Source organism: Aphelocoma coerulescens, chromosome 2, assembly GCF_041296385.1.
Source record: "Aphelocoma coerulescens isolate FSJ_1873_10779 chromosome 2, UR_Acoe_1.0, whole genome shotgun sequence".
NCBI lineage: Eukaryota > Metazoa > Chordata > Aves > Passeriformes > Corvidae > Aphelocoma > Aphelocoma coerulescens.
In genome coordinates this window covers 125,424,867-125,447,982 of record NC_091015.1, presented here as the reverse complement: position 1 = coordinate 125,447,982, position 23,116 = coordinate 125,424,867, and the positions used below count along the sequence as shown (strand labels likewise).

Below are 23,116 nucleotides of genomic sequence, written 5' to 3'. Positions count from 1 at the left end.
ACATGTTGCACCATGTTGGCGCGCTGTCTTTGGGTGAATACTTGTGTCAGCAAGACAAGAAAGGAACCTTTTCATGTAGTAGTTGCTAGTGTAGGCCCAAACCAAAAGCACCCTCCCAAAAGTCTGGTGATTTTCAAAACCCAAGGCATAATCTGAAAAAAAAAATCACTAATTACCCCAAATTTTATTATAGGCCAAACCAAGACCTTGGATCCCAAATAACCCTCAAACTTGGGTTGGCTCAAATTCTGGATCCAATATCTGTGGTGTGAGCTAAGGCAAAACTAGAAGGGAGAAGGAAAAAAAAAATCAGCCTTGCTCCATGGATCTTTAATATAGGGCCACCTCTGATACACTTTAGAAAAATATAATGAGACCACTATAATATATATTCCAGCCAAAATTCTTGGCTCCCAAAACCAGCTTTATATGGTATGCAATACAGAAACACCCAGGAGACACCATAAGAACTTTGACAAGGCTAATATTAAGCTAGAACAAAACAGAACTACTGGCACCAACTCCACTCAGCTCTTAAGTAAACTTGTCCCATTAAAAAGTAGCCTCTAAGATATTTTCTCTCTGAAGTGTATAGTAGCTTATAAAAAGCAGGAAGGGTTGCCAAGTCATAGATGTGTTCAAGTACTCCTTACCCTCATTAAGGAACATTCCCTGGCAGCCAGCAGCTTTGAGTGTTCCAGCGAACCAGATTTTATAAGGGGGGGTGTTTACAGTGGTGTGCAATGTAGCTGGAAATCACAGTGCACTTTAGCAGCCCTGTACTAGATACAGCTGTGTTTTGAGCCTTATCACCCAGAGCACAGAATAAAACAGGCAGGGTGATCAATGAGGTTCCAAAAATATAATGAGTATCAAGAAAACAAATCTTAAGCTTCCCTGCTCCATAGGAAGCAGAGCATCTAGAGATGACAGTGCTAAATACAAATTAGGCAGCGAAATACCACTGAAGATCCAGGTCTCGCTTCCACCAGTTTTGTATATAACAGTATTCACAGAGATGTCTTCATAGTCAGCATGTACAGAATGCAGCTTCTCAGTGTACCCACAGACAGCTGCAGCAGTTAGGAGTTATATTCCTTTGTGGAGCTGGACCTTAATGCTGCCCCCCACCTTGTTCATCTAGGGGCTGGTTTTGCTTCTCATTCAGTGTCTAACATATCATCTGCCTAGGGATATTATCCTGACATGTAAGAGGAATCAACAAAATGATCAAATACAGAAGGTCTTTCCATCCTTAACACTGATGAAGAACTGGGAAAGAGAAGGTCCATACTTTCTAACAGTACCAGTGCTGAGGACCTAAAATCACGTGCTCTCTTGAGTCTCTCACTTTTCCTCTCTGCTACCAACCAGGCACTGTTTTCCAAAGGTTTTTCAGTTTCCATTGAAGAAGGATCCAGATTTATGTGGCATTTAAGCAAGCCGCTAGTTATCTGAATCTTTCACTCTGCAAATATAATTTATCACCTGTTTATAAGTACATGCTAGCTACCAGTTCCCACAAAGCTGACCCCTGTCCCTGTTTTGATTTGGGGGATCCAGCAACACACAGTTTATAAATTTTGTGATCTTTCAGAATAATACTGAACAAAGAAGATGCAGAGCCTGGCACAAATATAGCTGTGTCACCCACGCTTTCCCAGAGCAGCAAACCCTCAACCAAGCTGACACAACCAGAGGAAGAGGACAGTCTCTGCAAAATGACATCTGGGTGTAGGCATTTGATGATAAAAATGCTACCAAAGTGTAACAAATAAGTGGACTTTAAAAACAGCCAAGCTTTACATACACTGGGTGGTCACTGAGATAAAAGGAAGACTAAAGAAGCAAATAGACAGGCTCCCACAGCATCTTGTTAGCTGCAGGATCACTTAGAGAGAAAAAAGAAAGAGAAACCTTGGTCCACAGGGAAAACACATGGAAAGATAAGTTCATGGCCAGACACCTTTCTGTAGAATTTCTGCTCAAGAACTTCTGCTCAAGTTTCAAGGATGCTCAGAAGTAAGGAGGAAAGAGATAAGGTAACATGTAAAGAAACTTAATTTTTTTTTTTACTGTCTTGTCCTAATCTGTTTATTTCCCATGCTAGGTGAAGTAACAAGATCTAGGGCTTGGAATTCTTACAAAGACAGCATGTTAGGCCTCATAATTTGTTTCAATTATTATATTTTTTACTTTAAGAGGAAGACCAGAAATCCCTTGAGTCACTATTCAGGGTTTAGGATGCCCAAGGTGTAAGAGAGCTGGGGATCAGTCCAAATCCGAGAGGTCTAAGGTGGCTGAATGGTGAAGCTTCATTTGTTTGAGAAGATAACAAGGTAACAGAGCATCCAGGAAGTATGCTGGAGAGACCAGGGACATAGAATCATATAGAATGGTTTGGGCTAGAAGGGCCCTTAAAGATCAGCTAGTTCCAACTCCTGCCATGGGCAGGGACACCTTCCACCAGACCAGGTTGCTCCATCCAGCCTGGTCTTGAGCACTGCCAGGGAGGCACTTTCATCATAATAAATGTCTTCCTTATGTCCAGTCTAAACCTATTCTCTTTATGTTTAAGACTGTTGACCCTTGTCATATCACTACAGGCCCTGATAAAAAGTCTCTCTCCATCTTTCCTATAAGCCCCTTTAAGCTTATAGGAAAAGCTGCAACAAGGTGTCCCCAGAGCCTTCGTTTTTCCAGGCTGAACAACCACAACTCTTTCAGCCTTTCTCCACAGGAGAGGTATTCCAGCTATCTGATCATTTTTGTGGGCCTTCTCTGGACCTGCTCCAAGAGATCCATGTACTGAGGATTCCAGAGCTGGATGCAGTGTGCCAGGTGGGGTGTCACAAGAGCAGTGTAAACCTGCTGGTCACACTTCTTTTTACACAGCCCAGGATACAATTGGCTTTCTGGGCTGCAATTACCCATTGCCAGCTCATATCTACTATTTTGTCACCCAGTATCCCCCAGTCTGCAGGGCTGCTCTCAGTCTATTCGTTACCTTGTCTGTACTGATGCCAGAGACTGCCCCAGTGCAGGTGCAGGACCTTATTGAACTTCATGAGGTTCACAATGGCCCACTCCTCAAACCTCTCAAGGTCCCTATGGATGGCATCCTTTTCCTCGGGCAGATGAACAGCACTACTCAGCTTTTTGCCATCCACAAACTTGCTGAGGTTACAATCTCATTGCCCATGATAGTTGCTGGGGTCTGCCTTCGTATCCTTCTTAAAAATGGGTGTGAAGTTTCCCTTTTTCCAGTCACTGAAGGCTTCACCTAACTGTCATGACTTTTTAAATATGATGGAGAGAAGCTTAGCAACTAAATCTGCTACTTCAGATATATGTCAGCCTATTCAGACTATATCTAAGAGGATTTAGGCTAAAACTTGGCAGTCTGTAAAGTGTCTGGCTATAAAATCCTTACCAAGTTGTGATGCTATGTATTTTGCTTTAGAGTATTGGTATAGTCTGCGATCAGGTTATCCAGAAACTTTCTTTAATGTGCTTGGAGAGAAAAAAAGAAGGAGTGGGAGGAAAACGAAATTTTATGTATATATGAATGCGTATGTATATATATATGTCCTTCAAGTGAACAGGACCTCACTCTGAACCAGGAAAGCAGTTATAATTCTTTCCATGGGCTTGTCATCTAATTGGAATACCATGGGAAACTTTATGGCTTCTTCCCCTCTGTTTTATCTGCCATGCTACATATAGAAGTCATCCATAATGTCACAGATTGTTTTTATTTCCTCCTACTGAATTGCTGGCAATTTTTCCTCTCATGATAAATACAGATAGATTATACCCAGCATTCTATGTGCTTGTTAAAACCTTTCAGACATGGCTACATTTGGAAGAAAGTGTGGAGAGAGTCAGTCACCAACATTTTATTCTTCTAGAGGGTCATTTGAAGCTAAAAGTTTGTCCAGTAGACCTCAATACTGGGAGAAAATTGAAGTGCCCTGCAAATAGCTTTGGCTGTGGATGTATGCTATCCTAATGTGCCTTAAGGAAAACAAAAGCCTTTATATGGAAAATAAATTTATTCATTTTTCTTTCTATTTCTTCACCACATTACCTAATTAATTCCTAGAGAACATCTCAAAGAATCAGCATTTCTGCTAATTATTTTATAGAGGACAGTAGTACGGAGTTCTCACTACCTGGAGACAAATATAGACCCAGCACCTACACCTAGGAGAGGAAATGGTTCTTATTATCTGTCATAAATGCTATGAAAAAAAATGAAGTTTTGGATACTGGTTCACACCCTGGAAAGATACACAGGACAGGTTGGACATCTTATGGTACCCAGCATACAGAAAGCCCCGACTAGTCATCCAAACCAAACTCCACCATACTCTGTTGTTGTTCCTCTCTTCTACAGCTTTCACTCACAAGAAACAGAGACAACTGTCTGTGAAAACCTCCACTGGATTCTCCATTGGACCACTAACAAACAGCATCCAGCTGGGCATTATGGGGCATTTACTGCTCTCAGGACACCAATGGCAGTGGTAATTCAGATCCTACCATAAACCTGGAGAGAAAGGGAGTCTCTTTCGTTCTGTTTGTACAGCACATCACACCATGGGGACCTTGTTCAGGAACAAGGTCTCCATTTTCCCCTTTTTCTCTCTAAGCTCCAGGTCTCAGAGAACTCACACAGCCTCTGCAAAGAACACAACACAGAAAAATTACAGATCAGCAACATGAGAAACCTCACCATTTTCTCCTGTAATGAACAAAAGGTTCCACATCCAAGCAGAGAATGAATTTCAGCTTCATGAGGGAACCCTACAGGGAGACGTTAAATAAGTCACCAACCTTCTTGGCCAGCATGACAGCCAGCACTATCAGTGGGGAGGACTGGACATCATTTGTGAACTCTACCTAAGGAAAAAATAGAACAAAGGGCTTTGCATCTGTTTCATATACCTGGAGACGAAGGCAGTGGTTGCACAGGACTACCTACTTCTTTCACAAGAGAATGGAATGCAATCCAGTCCACTGAAGGCAGAAAGGTGCTCTCTCTCCTTTCTCAGGGATAGGGTATCAATCAACACTTCCACCAGAGACTCTTGGCTGATGCAGTGACAGTTCCCCCTCCCATCCCTGTCAGCTTGAAGCATGACACTTACATTAAAAGTCACATTTGATTCCCATATTTCAGGTGGCTTGTGATAATTCTGATGTAGAAGACGACACTAAGTGGAGATGAAGTAGCCAGATTGCTTAAAATAGCTTGGCATTGTGACAAATATTTAAAAATGCAAACAAATCCAAATATTTTTTATTATTTGCTGAGCTCAGGAGATATAAAATTGTTTTCCCATACTTATGCTTCCTGATAAAACAAGCTCCTTATACAAACACTGTCCCTAAGGATGTCAGAAAAGGGATGAAGCAGCTTCCAACAGAAGTCCAGCTCAGGAGATCAAGCAGCAGGAACATCAGTTACCATGCAGAGCAATGTTCAACAGTACAAGGAAAGGTGCAGGCATCCCTGTCCCCACAATCAGAAACCCATGAACTGGAATGAAGTGCTGGTTGTAGAAAATCATATGCAAAAGGATCATCAAAAGGATGATCATACCATCAAAAGGATGGTATCTCACCCAAAACATCTTTCCTAAGCCGGCTTGTCCTTTCTCCCTGCGTAGTGAGGGTATGGTCAGATGAGTGGTGAAGAATGTAGTATGTTTTAATACTTCATTACCCTTGAGCTAATTGATTTTACCTCCATGGTTGGATACAGCCACTATGACTAAGCACAAAGGTAGACCAAGTTCACCTGCCCTGCTACTCAAATGTCTAACACCTGTGGTGGAAGTGACTCAAGGCACACCAGTAAACCGCCTTTAAATAAAGGATTAAGAGTGAATCCTCCTATACAAAACAGAGAGTAATGGGAATTTAATTAATGTTGTTTAGACCCAGGTCGCAATGAAGTGAAATCTTTTTCATGGTGAAAACCACTGCACAGAAATATTCTCCTTATGATACCTTACTAAGGCTTTTTGGTAAAAAACTGCTGTCTCCTTCCACATCCCACTATTTCCCCTATCACTGCAACCTGTTAAACAGGTACATTCATTAGCAATTACCCTGGGACCAACTATGCAACCCTTCCTCATAACACTAAGAGGCTTTTGCCCAGAAACTTTTCTTCAATTCAGAAAAAGTGAATTACAGAACATGGCCATTTAATAGACCTCATCAGTTAGAGATTGTTAAGTACTCCAAATATCTACATTCAAAGAATGCCAATAAGCACATTTCTGCTCGATGAGCTGTAGGAAATTTATCCAGACTTAAATTTTCACCCTCCTTCTGTCTCTGTTCTTTCAAAAGATACCATTCAGGATGATTTACGTGGTTTACAGCATATCCCAACAAGGGACCCATATGGCATAGTCAGCCACGTACAACGGAGTCATGCAACTGTCCTTTCTGCTTGGACATAGCCAGGGATTTCTAATACCACCACAGCATTCTTTGGATGTCTCTTTAAACCTAGCATTCAACTGTTTTATTTTAAAACAGGAAGATGTCAGTTGAAAGGAAAACAGCAACTGTGGGATTTTAAGAATTGCTTCATCATATCTGCTGCAACTCATTCACACAGATGGATACTCCTTTACTGTGGATTCCTTTTAAGGTTTTCTTAAGTATCTTGCTACAGGGAACTCTTCTGGAATAAAACCAACATTAAAAATTACTATAAAAAGCTATAAAAGCACTCTGAAACTCTAAATATAAAAACTCTTGAAACTTAAACTCTAAAAAATACTTTCAAGTGATTGTTTTAACCTATACAGAATATCTTCAGAACAGCAAGAACCAGAGCCTGGCTTTCCAGTCACCTCTTCTTGTTTTTCATCCCGTTTTATCCCTTCCTCCTACCCTTCTATCCTCAGTCAAGCTGACCTGGCGCAGACCCTCATCCTTTATTGTCAGAAACATCCAGCCAGCATTTTACATCTGTGACTGAGAAACTCTGAGGCTTGTGCTGATTTTCCCCAGCCCTGCAGCCTTCCTGAGTGCTGGGATCTGGAGGGAGGATGGCTCCTCTCTACAACAGCACACTGAATGCTTGGAGCAAGTGCCTCTGCATTCAGTGTTGGACTTCACTTCCTCCAAGGGTTAACGCCTGTCGAGCAGAAATGCTGTTTATCTTTGGCAGGCTAGGATGGCTGAGGTCATTTTTAAAAAGACATGTTAAAAGCATTTTGAGCAATATCTTTTGTATGTAAGTAGATTTAAACTTTGGCCACAATAGTGCTGGTGGAGTTGTGCTGAACTCTCACTGTAGATGGAAACTAGTGGCAATTTCTGTGATACAAAATTTTCTTGCAAATAGGCTATACTGGAGCAAAAACATAAAGAAAATATTCAGATGACTTAGAAAACAATGATATATTTGAAGCATAAGCATAAAAAACTGATAGAATCATTTATAAAATTTGAAGAAAACTTTGCATGAAAATTTAACCCATTATGTGATCTTAAGATAAAGAGAAGTTGTAAACTAATTATAGATCAAGTTATTTATGAACCCCAGTCTAAAGCAAAGTCTTATCTAAAAATCTACTTGATTTTATATCCAAGTACTTAGAAACCTAGAGAAAAGCATTAATTGATAGCTCAAATAAATTCTGGGAAAGGGAATTGCAACAAAGAAAGATTCACACACAAAAGATGCTGTCATTCATATAATAAAAAGAAAAAGTATGCTGTCTTAGTGCTGAAGAAGAAGGAAGAAATCATCAAAACCTGCAGCTAAAACCACAGTCTATCAATGAGAAGGATGATGGCACTTCAGCAGCAAAGTTCTCCTTAGGGTATCTTAACAGAAATCACAGAAGCAGAAGTTAATGCAAGAACTGTGATAGATTCAAGTGACCTCACAGAAGCACATGGACAGGCACGGACCTACAGGCACACATATCTGTGCTCTTCATGAGGCTTTATTGGTATTCCCTGTTTAGAGAAGGGCCATCTGCTCCCTGCTGAGAGAGACAAAGTGCAGAGCCTCGGGATTCAGCTGCATGAGGAAGTTCATGCTCAGTGAGCTTGGGTGTGAATTTACTGCATATTAGCTGCTCTGCACTAACTGCCCATTTGGGTACCCTTGGTGCTTGGGAAGTGAAAAACAGCCTATTTGACCTTCAGAAAGGAGCCCGCCTAACTCACACAAAAGCACTCTTGAAGCTAACCTGCACAAAAGCACTCTTAGTATGTACTAGAATCACCCACCCAAGGGAATTAGTGCCAAGTAACTAGCAAGCTGTAAATCCATCCTGGAGCTCCCTGCATGCTAATTCTTCCAGCAGACAGGCCCTTGTGAGCCCAGAGCAGCAGCCAAGCAAGCCCAGCCACAGCCCAGCACCATCAGGAGCCCATGTGGTCCAGGGCTGGAAGTTTATACAGCTTCTCCTTTAAAAATACCTGTGTGTACAAACCAGTTCCTAAGGATTCTCAGAAACGAACAAGTTATGTATAGTATTACAGAGGGAGAGAGAAAATACAGGTGACAACAGCAGAGAAAGGAGGGAGGGAAGCTGAGGCAGTTGCCAAACGCCTACAACTCTTCAGCCATAAAACGTGATGCTTCATTTATTGATATTCATTCCAAGACTGCATTCTAGGGGCTGCTCTTTAGGATGCAATTTACTCTCTGTGCATATTGCCAGATATTTTTTTTTGTTCCTTTTGATCCTACGGGTGAGGCAGGCTTTGCCAAAAATGTCTTTGCCTAGGGCACCCGTCTATGCAAAGCCAGCAGCTCTAATAGGCACTGGAAGCACTCGGCACTGACACTTCATACATCAGCAGCCTAGTAAATTGTACCTATTTTTTTTTCCAATAATCTCTCTATATACAAAATCCTGAAAAATGCTGTTTACACACAGAGAGACCACAATTAATTTATCAGCACAGTTATTCAAACCTCTTTAGACATCATCTTTGTCACCAGAGGAACTTTTCAACAACCCCCAGTAGTCTTTAGTTTCTCAGGCCTCCACATCATTATAATCTATTAGGCACCTTCATGTTAGCTCTGTTTTATTATATAACACATAATTATGCATTTCATTAACAGCATCACCAGGCACAGCACATCAAAGAGAGAAAGGCAGCTGCCCAGGAAATTCAAAAAGATGCAGTTTACTTAAAGCTCACTGTTAAAAACCTCCCCCACTTTCAGTTAAATTTTGACTAACATGTTTCAAAGATTTTACTCTGGCTCAGAGAGCAGAGTCCAAACAACCTCATTAGACACAAGGCTGCTGACACAGTGAATATTCCCTGAACCCTTGATATTTCCAATAATATAAAAGAAAAAATCATCAGCTAGCTACATAGTGCAAATCAGTTTTCCTTCTTCTACTGAAAACCCACTTAGCCAGAGATCTCTCTTGCTACTTGCAGCCTACAAGGAGAAATGCAGAGCTGAGGGCCTATCAAAAAGAGAAAAAAGATGTGTTTATTTTGTATTTTAATTAATTTTTCAAGATTTGTTCGAACAGAAGATCTGTCTGGTCAACTGTACAAAGAAAAGACAAAATCTTTGTCCTTCAGATGATATAAAAATTATCATCCTTGGGAGAAGCAAACTCCCCAGAAGAAATAATTTTGTCATTTTTCACGAGGTTACACTGAACTAAAAGGCTTGGAATTAAGAAAACATTTAGAAAAAAAAACCAGGTAGCTGCTTGACAAAGGTACAAGGCAGTACATATGAGAGCAAGTTTAAAAAGGGGGTGGATGGGAAGGGACATGAAGTCTCAGTATTACCAGCCAAATCAAATAGTTTTGGTGTTGAATCTGCAGCTGGCACAATACACCAGCTCTGGGCACAGTTTCCCAGTCTTCTCCCAGATTTTGTGGAAGAGCACACACTCCCCCTGGAAAGCACCTTTCAGTTCTCGCACATAAAACCAGAACTTCCCTCACTGGAAATTTTTGCTACTATTTATAAAAGACACCAAGAAAAATTTGTTCATGGTCAAGAGAACATTTCCAAAGGGTGGAGGGCTTGTAGCCAGCAGAAAGCTTTTGATCATTCTTCTCTTGGAGCAAATATGAACAAGGTTGCAAGCTAATCATTTGGTATAAAGAATGGAAGGAGACTACAATTCCCTATTCACAGCAGTAAAAGAGCTGTTACTGCAGCTTTCTTGAGAATAGGAGTTTATGGAAGTAACATCAAAAAGGATTAAGTTACTTGCATTGTCACAGCCATTTCATAGACAATGCAGATCTGCATTTCAATTTCTTTAATCTTGGTTTTATCATCTGCTGGCCCTCAGCAGCCTGTGTGTTGGAACACTTGATTCATTTTAATTGCCACTTAATAATGTCCTGACAAACTATGAATTGAAATGCTGTTATCATGATGCACTATTTCCATCTGGGATTATGCCAAAAGAGGCACCTTCTTCACATATCAATACAACCAAATACTCCCTTCCTGAACTTGCCTTAATCTCTCGCTTTAAAACAAAGTGAAAAATATTCCTTTCCTGTGCACTTCACCTTTAAAGAAATCCTTTATAGTCTTAGGACTACATTCATTAACTCAACTCGCTTTACTGTCTCCTTATCACTCACCACCATCACTGCTGAAAATTTTTGGAAAAGTGGGATGCTGCACTATGGTAAACATAAATCTCCTAAAAAGGCACGATTGTCATGCTAGCCCTGAAAAGTTATGCACTAAAGTTCCCTCACCCTGCTGAAAATTATTATTTCTTGCAGCCTGAGGCACACAAAGCTCTGCATCACACTCTACAAAGGGCGGCACACCCAGCGTAGGTTCACTGTGAGGACGTCCTGCCAAACTCTACTGCCAGGAGGATTGCATAATTAGTGGGATTCTTCCTCTTCCAGAACTCAACACCATTAACTATTCCAAGCCATTACAAGGAGTAGGCAGCCTCTAGTACCCTAGAGCTTAATTGCTGCCAAGACAGAGCATGAAAACATATCTTAGCACAAGGCACAAACTTTTTAAGCAAAGTAGTTCTAATGAATCACACTTGTGCACTACTTCCTAATTTAATTCACAGTGTTAAGTGAGCTCTCATCCCAGTTTTCTCTAATGTGAATTTAAATATTTGTGTGAGTTTTTCTGAAGCCAATGTTGATGATTTCCTCAGTGGAACAGAGAACTTTTTTTTTCTAAGACCTGGTACAGAAGCGGGACATTGATTGCTGAAGAGAACACAGAAATACCCGGCACAGCTAAGTAATCTCTGGAAACATATCAAAATCCTTTGAGTCTCAGTCCTTGGGAACTTGATGGAAAATGCTATGCAAATGTTTGATATCTTGTTTCAGTCCCTCAAGGCCTATAAATACACCTGTTTTGACATGTTGTGGCAATGGATGCAAGTGGTATCAGGAACAGTACTGGTGATAGCAGTGACTCTTGCCAAGATCCCTGGAAAGATCTATCAGTGACTTTTTCTGTAATCTGGCTCTGCATCTTATGTACACAGCAGACACGAAACCCTGAAAGGAGGTTTCAAAGATGCCTAAATCTGTGTCAGAAAGGTAACACTGGTGTGTGTTGTGCCAAGTGAACATTCTGTTAATAAAAATAGCAGCACTGTGTATTTTGTGTGTTGCTGAATATGCCCAAACATTCAGCAGGCTCACGTTAAATCTTTTCAAAACAAGCTCTGTACTGTATAATAACCCAGCTAAGCAACCTGGTGCTTTTTTAGCTCACAGTATTGCAGAATGCTTTTAGTTATAATTCATGAGTGTTTTTTCAAATAAAGTAGACAACTGCAGTGAATCTCTGTCATATTTAAGTGATGCTAAAACCAACATCTCCAGAATGCCAGAATTCTTATGTCCCTAGCTCCTGTGGTCTAGAAAATGCTGGAGAAGAAAGAGACAATTGACTACAGACAGCTGCAGACTACACGAGGTTTTTACCAGGGCTTTTTGATAAATGCTCTATGCCACAGGCTGAGAAGCTCATTTCAACTTTAACTTCAGTGGGATATTAGACCTTAAATAACAGAAAACTTACAAAATCTTGCTGTTGTCAAAACAAGCATAGGTATTCATTCACTGCCAGTTTCTTAAAGAACTGCATTACAAAATCTGAAGTCTTGAAACCATTCCCCATCCCCTTCTCTGTGAGAAGAGTTTCACTTATTTCATTTTCCAGAAAAGCTACTGCCAAAAAACACACAGTGCTCTTCCCCTAGTTGGAGAAAATTCAACAGAAAATAGTAGGTAGGACCTAGTGTATTTAACAGTTTGCTGATTATGCAGTTACTCCAATTATTTTGGGACTAATTTGAATAAGACTAGAATCTGTACAACACTACTCTGCATCTCCTTTCTAAAAAGGTTGCGATCTGAAATAGTGTTAAACATACCATTTGAACACACTGGGCTCCTCCCAACAGGCAGGGAAAGGAGAAGAAACACCCTGTTAGGAATATCTGCAGACTTGAAGATTTTGAAAAATTGTTTTACTAGAGTTTGATCTTTTCATCAGAAAAAAAAAAAATTGGGCAGTTTAGTAACAGAAAGCTAGGCCCTGTCAGAACAACTTCTGTGAACCATCTCAGGTGTAATCAAAAACAGTACGTGAGCCCTAAACTGTTTAAGCATGATGGGCTGATGCATTAAACAGCCTAGCACTGGGAAGAACCTGCCAAATTAATTTCCAAACAATTATGCACTTCCTCTGCCTTCTTTGAAGTAAACATGATGTGAAAAATCTTGAATACTACCCATTTGTCCCAGCTTCTGCAAAAGATTTTCCTTTCCTCACCAAAATCAGATGGAAAAGCAGCCATGTGGCACTCTCTCATGAGGAGTTAAAATGAAGACTGTGGCCATGGAGAGAATCCAAAAGCTAAATTCAGTATTGAGTAACCCTGCTGGAGTAACAGCATTTAAGGCATCTATTTTTGAACTATTTTTAAACAACTAAGGAGGAGACAATCTGAACTTGCTTGTTGGTGGGCACATATGCCTCCCTGCCCTTCCAGTAAGGACTCTGTAGCACATGCCTTGTTAGCCAGCAGGGCAGAAAAATGCTCCCTGATCCAGAGCATGCACAGGTGTACTCATTCTAAAGCAAGGGTCAAAGCCTTCTCTCATCTACACCTATGTAGCACAGCATGACCTGTCAGGAGCCTCTGTTGCATTCTCACACAGCAATGCCTCTCCTGGCAGAGGGTGTGCTCCTTGTCATTTTCTCTCCACGTTTGCTCCAGGAACCCAGTGTCCCTTTCACGCCCTTCCATCTTGAGCAAGTCAGAGGAAGGCATGATCAGAAATCTCCCAAGGCCTGTGCTGCCAAAGCATGCCTTGAGATGTGGTCATTTGTTACAGCCAGTTCTCTCCCTTGTCTTCATCTGTTCCCTCCTGAGTATTGCATACACTCTGCTAAACAAGTGGGAGAAAGGGAAAAGCATGACTCAAGCCTTCCAAGTAATTTATCTTTTCTTTAAACAAGGGTCAGACTGAGGAACAGGGTGAAATGGGAGCAATATAACCAGAGTGACCTGACGTCAACCATTACCTACAGGATCTGAAGCACCAGACAACACAACTCCAATTATCTCCACAGTCTGTGCAACTTCATCCTCTCTAAAGTCAGGCACTGCTCTTTTATATGTTGCACCAGCAACTTCAGAAATCACCTGCTGCTGCACAACTCACCAGTGGATAACAACCTGGTTGGCCACTGGCAGGCTGGGGTCGTAGTGGGGTTTTATTTTAGAGATACAAGAAAATAGGTCAGGTCTGGCTCTGCAAGCTTGCCTGAGACATCTGTCAGGCACTCAAGAGTTTTTCCATCACCACTCTTTCATACTGCATGTTGAAAGAAGAGCCACTATAGGAACGGGTCCCACTGGATACCATTTATGCTCCTCTTTCCCTCAACGCTTCTACTTTTCCATGTGCTTTCACAGCTTCCCCTTGATGCCCATCTCCATTCAGTCTTGTTCATGACAGCAGCACACCTTTCACCCACCTTCACTGCCATCACCATGTGTGTCCTGGACCCAGTCTTATTCCTCTTCCAAAACCCAGATGACACGTAGCAACAAAACATGTTGCTCTGCCCAAGGGGAGACCATGGTCCTTCCTTAGGGATTTAGCTCTCTCAGGACCTACAGAAGGACCCTCCATCCCACCAACAGACCATGTCCAGCCCAGCAGCTGCTGCGTTGTGCAACCACTTGCTCCTGTTTCAGCAGGGTCAAATAATCAAATGGGGATCTCTGGCCCTAAGCCCCCATTCATTAGAGCACCCAGTTACATGGGGAGTTTAATTCAAAATTATTATCAACCCCTCAGGCCAGGACAAAAAAAAAAAAAAAGATAAGTTTATTGTGGTAGCTTTGGTCCCAGAGATAAATAATTTTCTCAAAATTTGGAAAAAAACATTATTGGCAGCATTATGAAGGTTTTAAAGTTAAAAATATAACAAAATTTAATGGTTTCAGATGCTTTTCATGTCAATGTAACTAGAAAATGCCTTTAATATGGAAACAAATTAAATTTGGCAAAGAATTAGTACATAAGACATCCCAATTGCATTTTGTAATTCAAAAAGCCTAAAAACAGATAAGATACTGTGAATTAAAAATAACTCTGCATGTTAAATTCTCATGAACTTTCATTAAGGCTTGTGTTACATGTCCCAAATGTACCATTGTATGTTGTAATACACTACATCCCTTTATTTATAAAATACTTTTAAAGCTACCGACAGCTAGAGCCAGAAAAGTGACTATATAAAAATGTTATCTTCTCAAATTACAACTTCATTTCCAATGTGTGTATTTAGAAGAGAGATGCAATCTCAATTCCAATACTTCAGATGCACAACTGAACTTTCTAAGAGTTCAGTGCCAATTGAATCCATGTACAATTCAGTCGTGTCTGTTTATTTTACTGATAAAACCTGGTACCAAAGCTGACACAGCTATATCAGAGACAGAGCTGGATTCTCTTCTAGTTTGGGAATTACCTGCAGGCTAACCAACTGTCCCATAGTTTCAGTTCTTCTTTACAAATGATGAATGAAGTAATCAGAGGGGACTTGTTCTGACTTTCTTGGTCTGGGTTCACAAGGCTGCCATCCAGAAAGAAAAAGGAGGTATATTTCATTTTCCCTACAAGCACTCGTCTTTTACTGAATGTTCCAGTGACCTGATAAATTGTTTATCATCCCTATAGAGCAGTATTTTTTAGGTTAGAACCCAAGAAGCTTTCATCTGGAATGCTATATTGTCATCCCTTGAGAATTTTAAAATTTGATTTGGCTTGGCCCCTCAGATTAAACTACGTCTCCCACGATGCACCATGTATTGGGCCTCCTTGAACATACCAAGAAAGTTTCTTTGGTGTTTCATGGCAAATATTTCATTCCCTAAAGAAAAATGTTAACATGGAACAACAAAGTTTGTAGCAAGACAAGTTTGGGGGGTTTTTTTGTGTTTTTCAGATGTTCAGCTTTCTGATGAAATGCCTAAGGTTTTTGTAAAAAAAATCTGAAGTCCTCATTTTCGGTCAAAAATAAAGGAGAAGCAAATTTTTTAAATCATTCTAAACAGGGTGATGGTAGATAAACAAGCTCTTGCAGACTTCAATGTTTACCATCACTCCAACCAGCATTATTTTACTACATTTGACCATAAGATCATATTAATCTTACTTGACCATAAGATCTTTCAGATGAACAAGAAATTCATGTATTCTAAATCAGCCTGTTCTCCTGCTTCCTGGTATGCCAAAAGCATATTCAGCTCTCAGAGAATTTTTCTTCTCACACCTCAGCAAACTATAATCCTTATCAATGAAAGGATCGCACTTTGGATGGCACTACAAGTTTGGATGGGAAGTCCCTTCTCTTCAACTGGCCAAATGTAACACCAAGTTTTATATGCTGAAAACAAGACTGGTTTCTTTTAAGACCAAAAGGACCAATTAAATCATTTAACTTGACATCTTGCAAAAGATCCTGCTTCCTGTAATTACTCATGCCGTAAGACCTGCCCTGGAAACCTGTGATGGACCAAGATCCAATAGTCTCCATTTCCTGAGTCTCACAGCATGGCTGTTCCACAGCTCTTGAGCCCCATCACTTCAGGGTCAGCTGCTACTCCGTTTGCAAGAATATAAGGGCACTGGTACAGAAGCCCAGCTTTGTGCCAGCACTCACTTTGACCATTTAATAATTTACAAAAAAAAACCAAAAAAACAAACTTAAGAAAAACTAGGTGGAAACTGTACATTACAGAAAGGCATCTGCAAGCTAGTTGACTCTAAAGTCAGCTGTTTTGAGAGTATTTTTATTGTTTCCTTCATGGAATCATAGAATGGTTTGGATTGGAAGGCATCTTAAAGATATCCAGTTCAAGCAGTTTGAGCAGGCTGCTCAAAGCCCCATCCAACCTGACCTTGGTCTTTCTCTTACCATAGCAAGTTCCAAGGCAGCAAGTGCATGAACAAGTCTCACATAAGACATAGTTTGCACTGAAAACCTTTTGTACCTCTAAGTCCAGCCAGTTCTGCCAGAGCACCTCCTGGAGTAACACCAGCTCCTCGTTGCAGGCTCTCCTCGTTGTCTATACAACATAGCAAGTACCAGCAGGCACTTGTAAACCAGGGAGGGACAAACCATTTCATACTGTGAGCTGCTTTCATCCTTTCCAGCTCAAGGAGCAGAAGGGAAGAGGGAAAAACAGGAGGTAAAGGTGGCAGAAACAGCCCCCACCCAAAGGGAGGTAGGGGCTGCTCAAGGGTGTTAAAAGGCACAGCTACACAGACTTTTTTTAGCATCTAATTAGTCAAGAAGAAACCTGAGAATTTACACCCAATTAATATTCACATTTAATCCAAGCCTGATACATATCACATTTTGTTGCCCAGTTAATTTATCCATCTTCACCTGTAGAATAGAGCTCTCACCCATTAGATCTGGACTCCCTCAAGAGAAATTTCATTTAAGTCAATGAGGATTCTTGGTCCCTGATGGTGACTTTAGGGGCCAGAGATTGTTTTCAGTGTTTGGTCTTCAAACACCAGCTATGTACTATTACCTGACTCTACTCAAGAAGGAAAGACTCAGAATTTACATTTGTGTTAGCATTTTCAAAAACATCCCTTCTGCTTGCATCACCATTACTGAAGAGGGTTTCAGATTCAGCATCTTGCATCCTACAATCACTGGGCAACGCAGCTCTCTGGTGAAAAACCTGCACTGGTACCAGGGAGATTTGACATGCATTTTAGAAGTCTTGTGCTCATTTTTCTAACATCTTATATCATCGCTTTGATTTTGTTATAACTTCCCTCTAGTTGCCTGGATTGGGTGGTCATGCTGTATCCTCACATCACATCTGTAAAACAATGCTCTACTTAAATTTCTCATGAAAGGACTTAAGTTTGTTGAGAGTCTCTCTCAGGGGAACTGAGAAGGGTAACCCCAGAATTTGCAACAATGCATCCTGCCTATAATTTCAGGTAAGTATGTTTTGCCTAAATTAGAAGTACTGAAGGAATACACAGAGAGGGGGGAGGTAAGGATTTAGTTGTTACTATGTGCTGTTAGAGCTATTTCATCACACTTATTCCAGGTGACCTGTAACAATACTGTGAAACATGTCAGAACTATATGTTACAAGTGAGGTATTCAAATTACAAAAAAAGAAAGTTAATTTGGAATAATGGAATGTGTATAAAAAGTATATACCAAATTTCCTACCTGTAGGACAGTGGTCACTTACAGCAGTGTAGTTTATTACGTACAGTGCTCTGCCAGTGGGTCTGTTTTAATGTAGGCATCAAACAACAGAAAGCACAAACAAACCTCATTTCTGAGCCTTTATTACTGTCTTAAGAACCAGGTGATTCTAGGCACAGTTTTTTGTTTCTGCCATATTGCAGACCCAGGCAGATGTTAACAAGCAGCTCTGAAGCCCCATCAGATGGTCATATTGCAGTACCCAACATCGTGCCCATTGGCACGACCCATTCATTCACAGCAGTCACACCCACCATTCACAAGAGACTCTAGGACAGACCTTGGGAGATTTAATCCCTGAGGATATTTCCCTTTGGTTTATAAAATGACATTGCATTTCCACTTCCAAATCCTAAGGAATAACCTATTTTCTCCTTTAGTTTACGTCTGTCAAAAGCCTGATATTCCAGTGTTTCACACTCAGAGAAGGGTTTAAGCGTCTTAACATTTTCAGAATTAATTGCATTTCCCATATCCATCAGATGAGATTTCTTGGAGAAAGAAATTTGGCCAATAAACTGATATGCTGCTTTAATTCTGTTTGACGAGAATAGGCAAGAAAGGTGTGAGAGTCAGGCTTTTTCTATCATGTGTAATAGAGAGAAAGACAACTCATGGGACAAAGGATCCAAATTGGTGCAGATGAAACTTCTCTCAGCTTGCACATAAGCACATCAACAGTACTGGACACAGACACAAATACTAGGCTAGCCTAGAGCCACCTTTCCTCTTTAACACTCGTGAGACATTTTTATTGAGAAGTAAAAGTAAAAGGAATGTTAAAAATACAGAATTAGCCAGAGAGCAAGCACACTGTAGAAAGATGCTACTCCCCTGCCACATCTAGAGCACCCTGAGGCCTGCGAGCTCAGGACACATGACACTTAAAAAGACATGGGAAACAGAAGGCTGTGGGAAGGCAAGTCATAAGGCTTTTCCTTGTACATGCCAAAAAAAATGTCACCACATCTACCCTTTGCCACAAAAAGCTGAGGATGAGGGTCAAGTGTCAGCATGGGGGGTAGAAACAGGCAGCCAAGAAAGAAGAGGTGGGCAGATGACTGTAGGGTCTGCCATGAAGGGAAAAAAAAAGGCATCTTACAAACCTGTTCACTACAAGTCCCACATTCATAACTGTTTCCAAATGGAAGGCTGTGAAAAGCCAAAACAAACATTCCCAATTCTTTTTGAACCCATCAGACAATATAGGAAAAATATGTGCGTTTTATGGTTTGAGGGCACAACCTTTTAATTATGTGTTTGCATTGTCATGTCCAAGACCTTTTTTCTCCTCAAAAATTAATATTTCCTCAAGCAATGCAGCTATTTATCTTGGATGAACATAAATTGAAACAGAATCCGCCTGTGCAGAGAGAAGCACAGAAGGGCTAGAACATGACACCTAGGGGAATTCAGAACACACTGCAATGCAATCCTCATCATTTTTCTAGGGCCTTTTCAACTCGGTTTCCTACAGTTCTTTGAGAGTTTCCAGATATTGTTTTGCATATGCTGTATGTGCAGCGGCACTTACTAAACAGAGAACAAGTACAGGTAGTGGGGAAGGTAGAGAGAAACTGAAGAAAATAAAATGTAGAAATTTCCTCTATACTGGAGCTGAATGAAAAGCAGTTCTGGCGTCCAAGACCAGCAAATATTCTGGCATATAATCACCTCTTGCTTCTCTGTGATAAAGCACAGCCTCATGAGCTGAGGAAAATGTCAATCAACTGCTTTTTCCGTTAAAGACTTATATCTGCAGAAAGACTGTAAAGTAATAGTTTACAAATGATACTTAAATTAAAATATATTGAGCCATTACAGGAAAATCCAGGCCTACTTGGGAAAGGACATTGCATTTAATTGTAATTGGAGTTCTCAGAAAACTTACATCTAGTGTTCAGGCATCAACTTTTCCCCCTTCAAGTCTTACAGACTTAGTAGTTGGCCTACAATTCACACAGTAACATCCAAAATATGCATAACAGCAATTACAGAAGCAGAAATACCAGAGTCCATTTTTACTTACTAATGGATAAGTAAGTGCTAAAGCATCAAAAGGACACTGAAGGAGTGTCCATTTTTCCATAATCAATCTAATTATTATTTCACAATAGAAGTTTTTTTGGTCACACACCACCTTTCAAGCTAGAACATAAAAAAAATAGCTTCCTACACAATTTACACAACCTATCACTAGCATGGATCCAATCTGGTGTGAGTGCCAATAAACAGCTACTTTATCAAACACTGTGCAACAGAGTACTAGGAGGGAAAATCCAGGCTTAGTCACTCCATGTGAATTCTGACATCTGCAAAGATTTTAATGAGATACTTTTGGGCAAAACCCGTTGGGCAGCCAAGTCTGGGTTTAGTCATGGGTGAAATTTCCACACACGCTAATACTCACAGGCCTTGAATGTCCTGCCATGGAAGGGTGAAAACCTCCCCCTTGTGATCTCGACTTCACTTGTCTGTTGATTAAGCTGAATTTCAGCTGCGCCTTACAGCTCACTGTCCCCAGGTGTTGCAATCAGGGAGAGCAAAAAACACCCTCTCTATTATTTGCAAATACTTTAGCTTTCGGAAGTTTGACTGGAAAGCATTGTAGTGCAGACTCAAGATGTTCTGTTACGAAAGGAGGGGGAAACAGAAGTACGAAATGTGTTCCTAATGAATCCCAAAATTTTGAAATCTATGAGGCATAACTTGACCAGAGAGACCTGTGAGGTTTCCCATTAGATCACTTGCCTGTACTGTAAATCCTTCGCTTACTCCATCTAGGCAGCCATACTCAAACCCAGCATTAAAAGGTGAATTGTAGAAAGCCCTCATCCCCCACAGAAGTGAATTCACAAGGCAAGCAGTGTGACCTACTACTCTTTTGTCACCCAGCAGAAACATCCCTTTTCTTGTTGGTAAACCACTGAAGGCATTGTCTTTTCTGCAACCTCAAAAAATTTAAAAATAGGAAAAGAGACGGTCAGATTTCTTAGTCAAAGTGTTATTTCCAAACTTACACTCCACAGGTAAAAGTTCCTAGATAAAGGAAACAAAACAAAAAACCCTCTTCAGGCAAACTATAAATAGCCAGGCCAATAATTATTTTCTCTCTCTCTGGTTCAATGTGCATGGGACACCAGTGCTTTATTTAGCTGCAGCAGCAAAAGCTCAATTCAACCTTGGTTAGAAAAATACTTGAAAACTCAACGTACTCACCATCATCACAATGAGGGGGGTGGTTAGTCTTAAAACACCACCGAAAAATGAGGAAACTGCAATGGCAGCAAAGACCTGTATCAATCCATACTCCATATTCATTAGTTTGAATACCAAAAAAGAAAACAAGGATCAATCCTATTATTCTGCCATTCAAAGCTCCTGTGTACCTGTATACAAGAAGAAAAAGAGCAAACCTTTTTCCAGTGATGGTATTTTCCGGAAATCCTTTAATATTCTGTTCATCCCAGATTAATTTTGTAAGCTTCTGTAGAGAGCCCTTTCCCACAAAAAGCTCTAGCAACCTTCCTTAGTATGAACACTTGCTTAATGCCAATCACAAGCACGAAGCTGATGGATTTACCATACTTTGAAGAAAAAGGACTAACAGCATGTCTGTCTTCATGTCCTTCAAAGCAAAATGAGAATTAACCTTATAGCTAAAGTCAAAAGTAGAGGTCACAGAAATACACACTGGGTATTTCGGATTAAAAGGCCTCACTTCTAGAACTCCAGCCTTATATAATTTCTCAAAATTAAGTCTGCATTCGCCCCATAAACCTGGCAAGTAATAACAAATGGGCAAAAAGGCCCAATAGGTATTAATGACCTGCCCAAAACTAACCAGGAATGAAGTTGTGAAGAGAACCTAGGAGTCTTCCAACTAACCTACACTGAAGAGCTAAACCAAAATGTAGCACAGTTGTGCAGGTGATTGCTGATGCGATACACAACATTCCGTCCCACATGCAAGGAGTTAGATATACAGACTCAAGTGTCAGACAAGGAACTGGATTTGTACCTTCACTTTCCAGAGATGGTGAATTATTATTATTATTATTATTATATTATATTATATTATATATATATATAAAATATATATTATATATATAGTATATATATTATATTATATATATATTATATATATTATATTATATATATAATATTATATTATATTATATATATTATATATATTATTATAATAATAATAATAATAATAATAATAATAATAATAATAATAATAATACAGCCATTTTTATGATATATGTTATATGGTTATTTCTGTTGTGACTGTGCATGGGGGAATTAGCTCAAATGGTAGAGCGCTCGCTTAGCATGCGAGAGGTAGCGGGATCGATGCCCGCATTCTCCAGTGTTGTATTTTGCTGAACAAGAGGCTGGAGAGCAGAGCTGCAGAAAGGGCCCCAGGGGTCACTGGCAAGTTGGACATGAGTCAGCCGTGCCCTGGCAGCCAGGAGGGCCAGCCCTGTCCTGGGTGCATCAGGCACAGAATCACCAGCTGGGTAAGGGAGGGGATTGTCCTGCTCTGCTCTGCACTGGGGCGGCCTCACCTCGAGTGCTGGGGGCAGCTTTGGGTGCCACAGTATAAAAAAGACATGAAGCTCTTAGAGCATCCAAAGGAGGGCTGTGAGGATGGTGAAGGGTCTGAAGAGAAGCCATATGAGGCTGAGGGCACTTGGTCTGCTCAGCCTTGAGGAGACTGAGGGGAGATCTCATTGCAGTTACAACTTCCTCATGAGGGGAAGAGGAGGGGCAGGCGCTGATCTTCTCTGTGGTGATCAGTGACAGAACTTGAGGGAATGGCCTGAAGTTGTGTTAGGGGAGGTTTAGGTTGGATATTAGGAAAAGGTTTTTCACACAGGGTGGGGTCGGGCACTGGAACAGGCTCCCCAGGGAAGTGGTTACAGCACCAAACCTGACAGAGTCCATGATGAATTTGGAAAACGCTCTCAGGCACATGGTGTGATTCTTGGGCTCTCCTGTCCAGGGCCAGGAGGTGGACTTAGATCATCTTAGTGGGTCCCTTCTAGCCAGGGATATTCTATGATTCTATGATTTGAGGAGCATCATCTTGCACCATTATGCAACTTTTTCCCATTTATTCATACAACTGATCTATTTGATTGATGAATACAGTTCTGGAATGGTTTTTAAAACTATATGTAGTTCTGGAATGGTTATAAAAGTCAGGTTATCAGGTCAAAAACATGAGTGCTGACTGATAGACTTAACTATCTATATCTATTCAGCCAAGTACACCACGTTTCAACAAACATTGCATATTAC

General features: G+C 40.6%; 1 non-coding gene and 1 pseudogene across 1 annotated transcript; one reads left to right on the top strand and one right to left on the bottom strand.

Annotated features, from left to right (window-relative positions):
- The window catches only part of LOC138105240 (chloride channel protein B-like), a 76,173-nt pseudogene that overhangs the window by 27,393 nt on the left and 25,664 nt on the right, over positions 1 to 23,116 (bottom strand).
- TRNAA-AGC (transfer RNA alanine (anticodon AGC)) lies at positions 22,109 to 22,181 on the top strand. The gene has a single exon. It is a non-coding gene; the product is annotated as a tRNA-Ala (tRNA).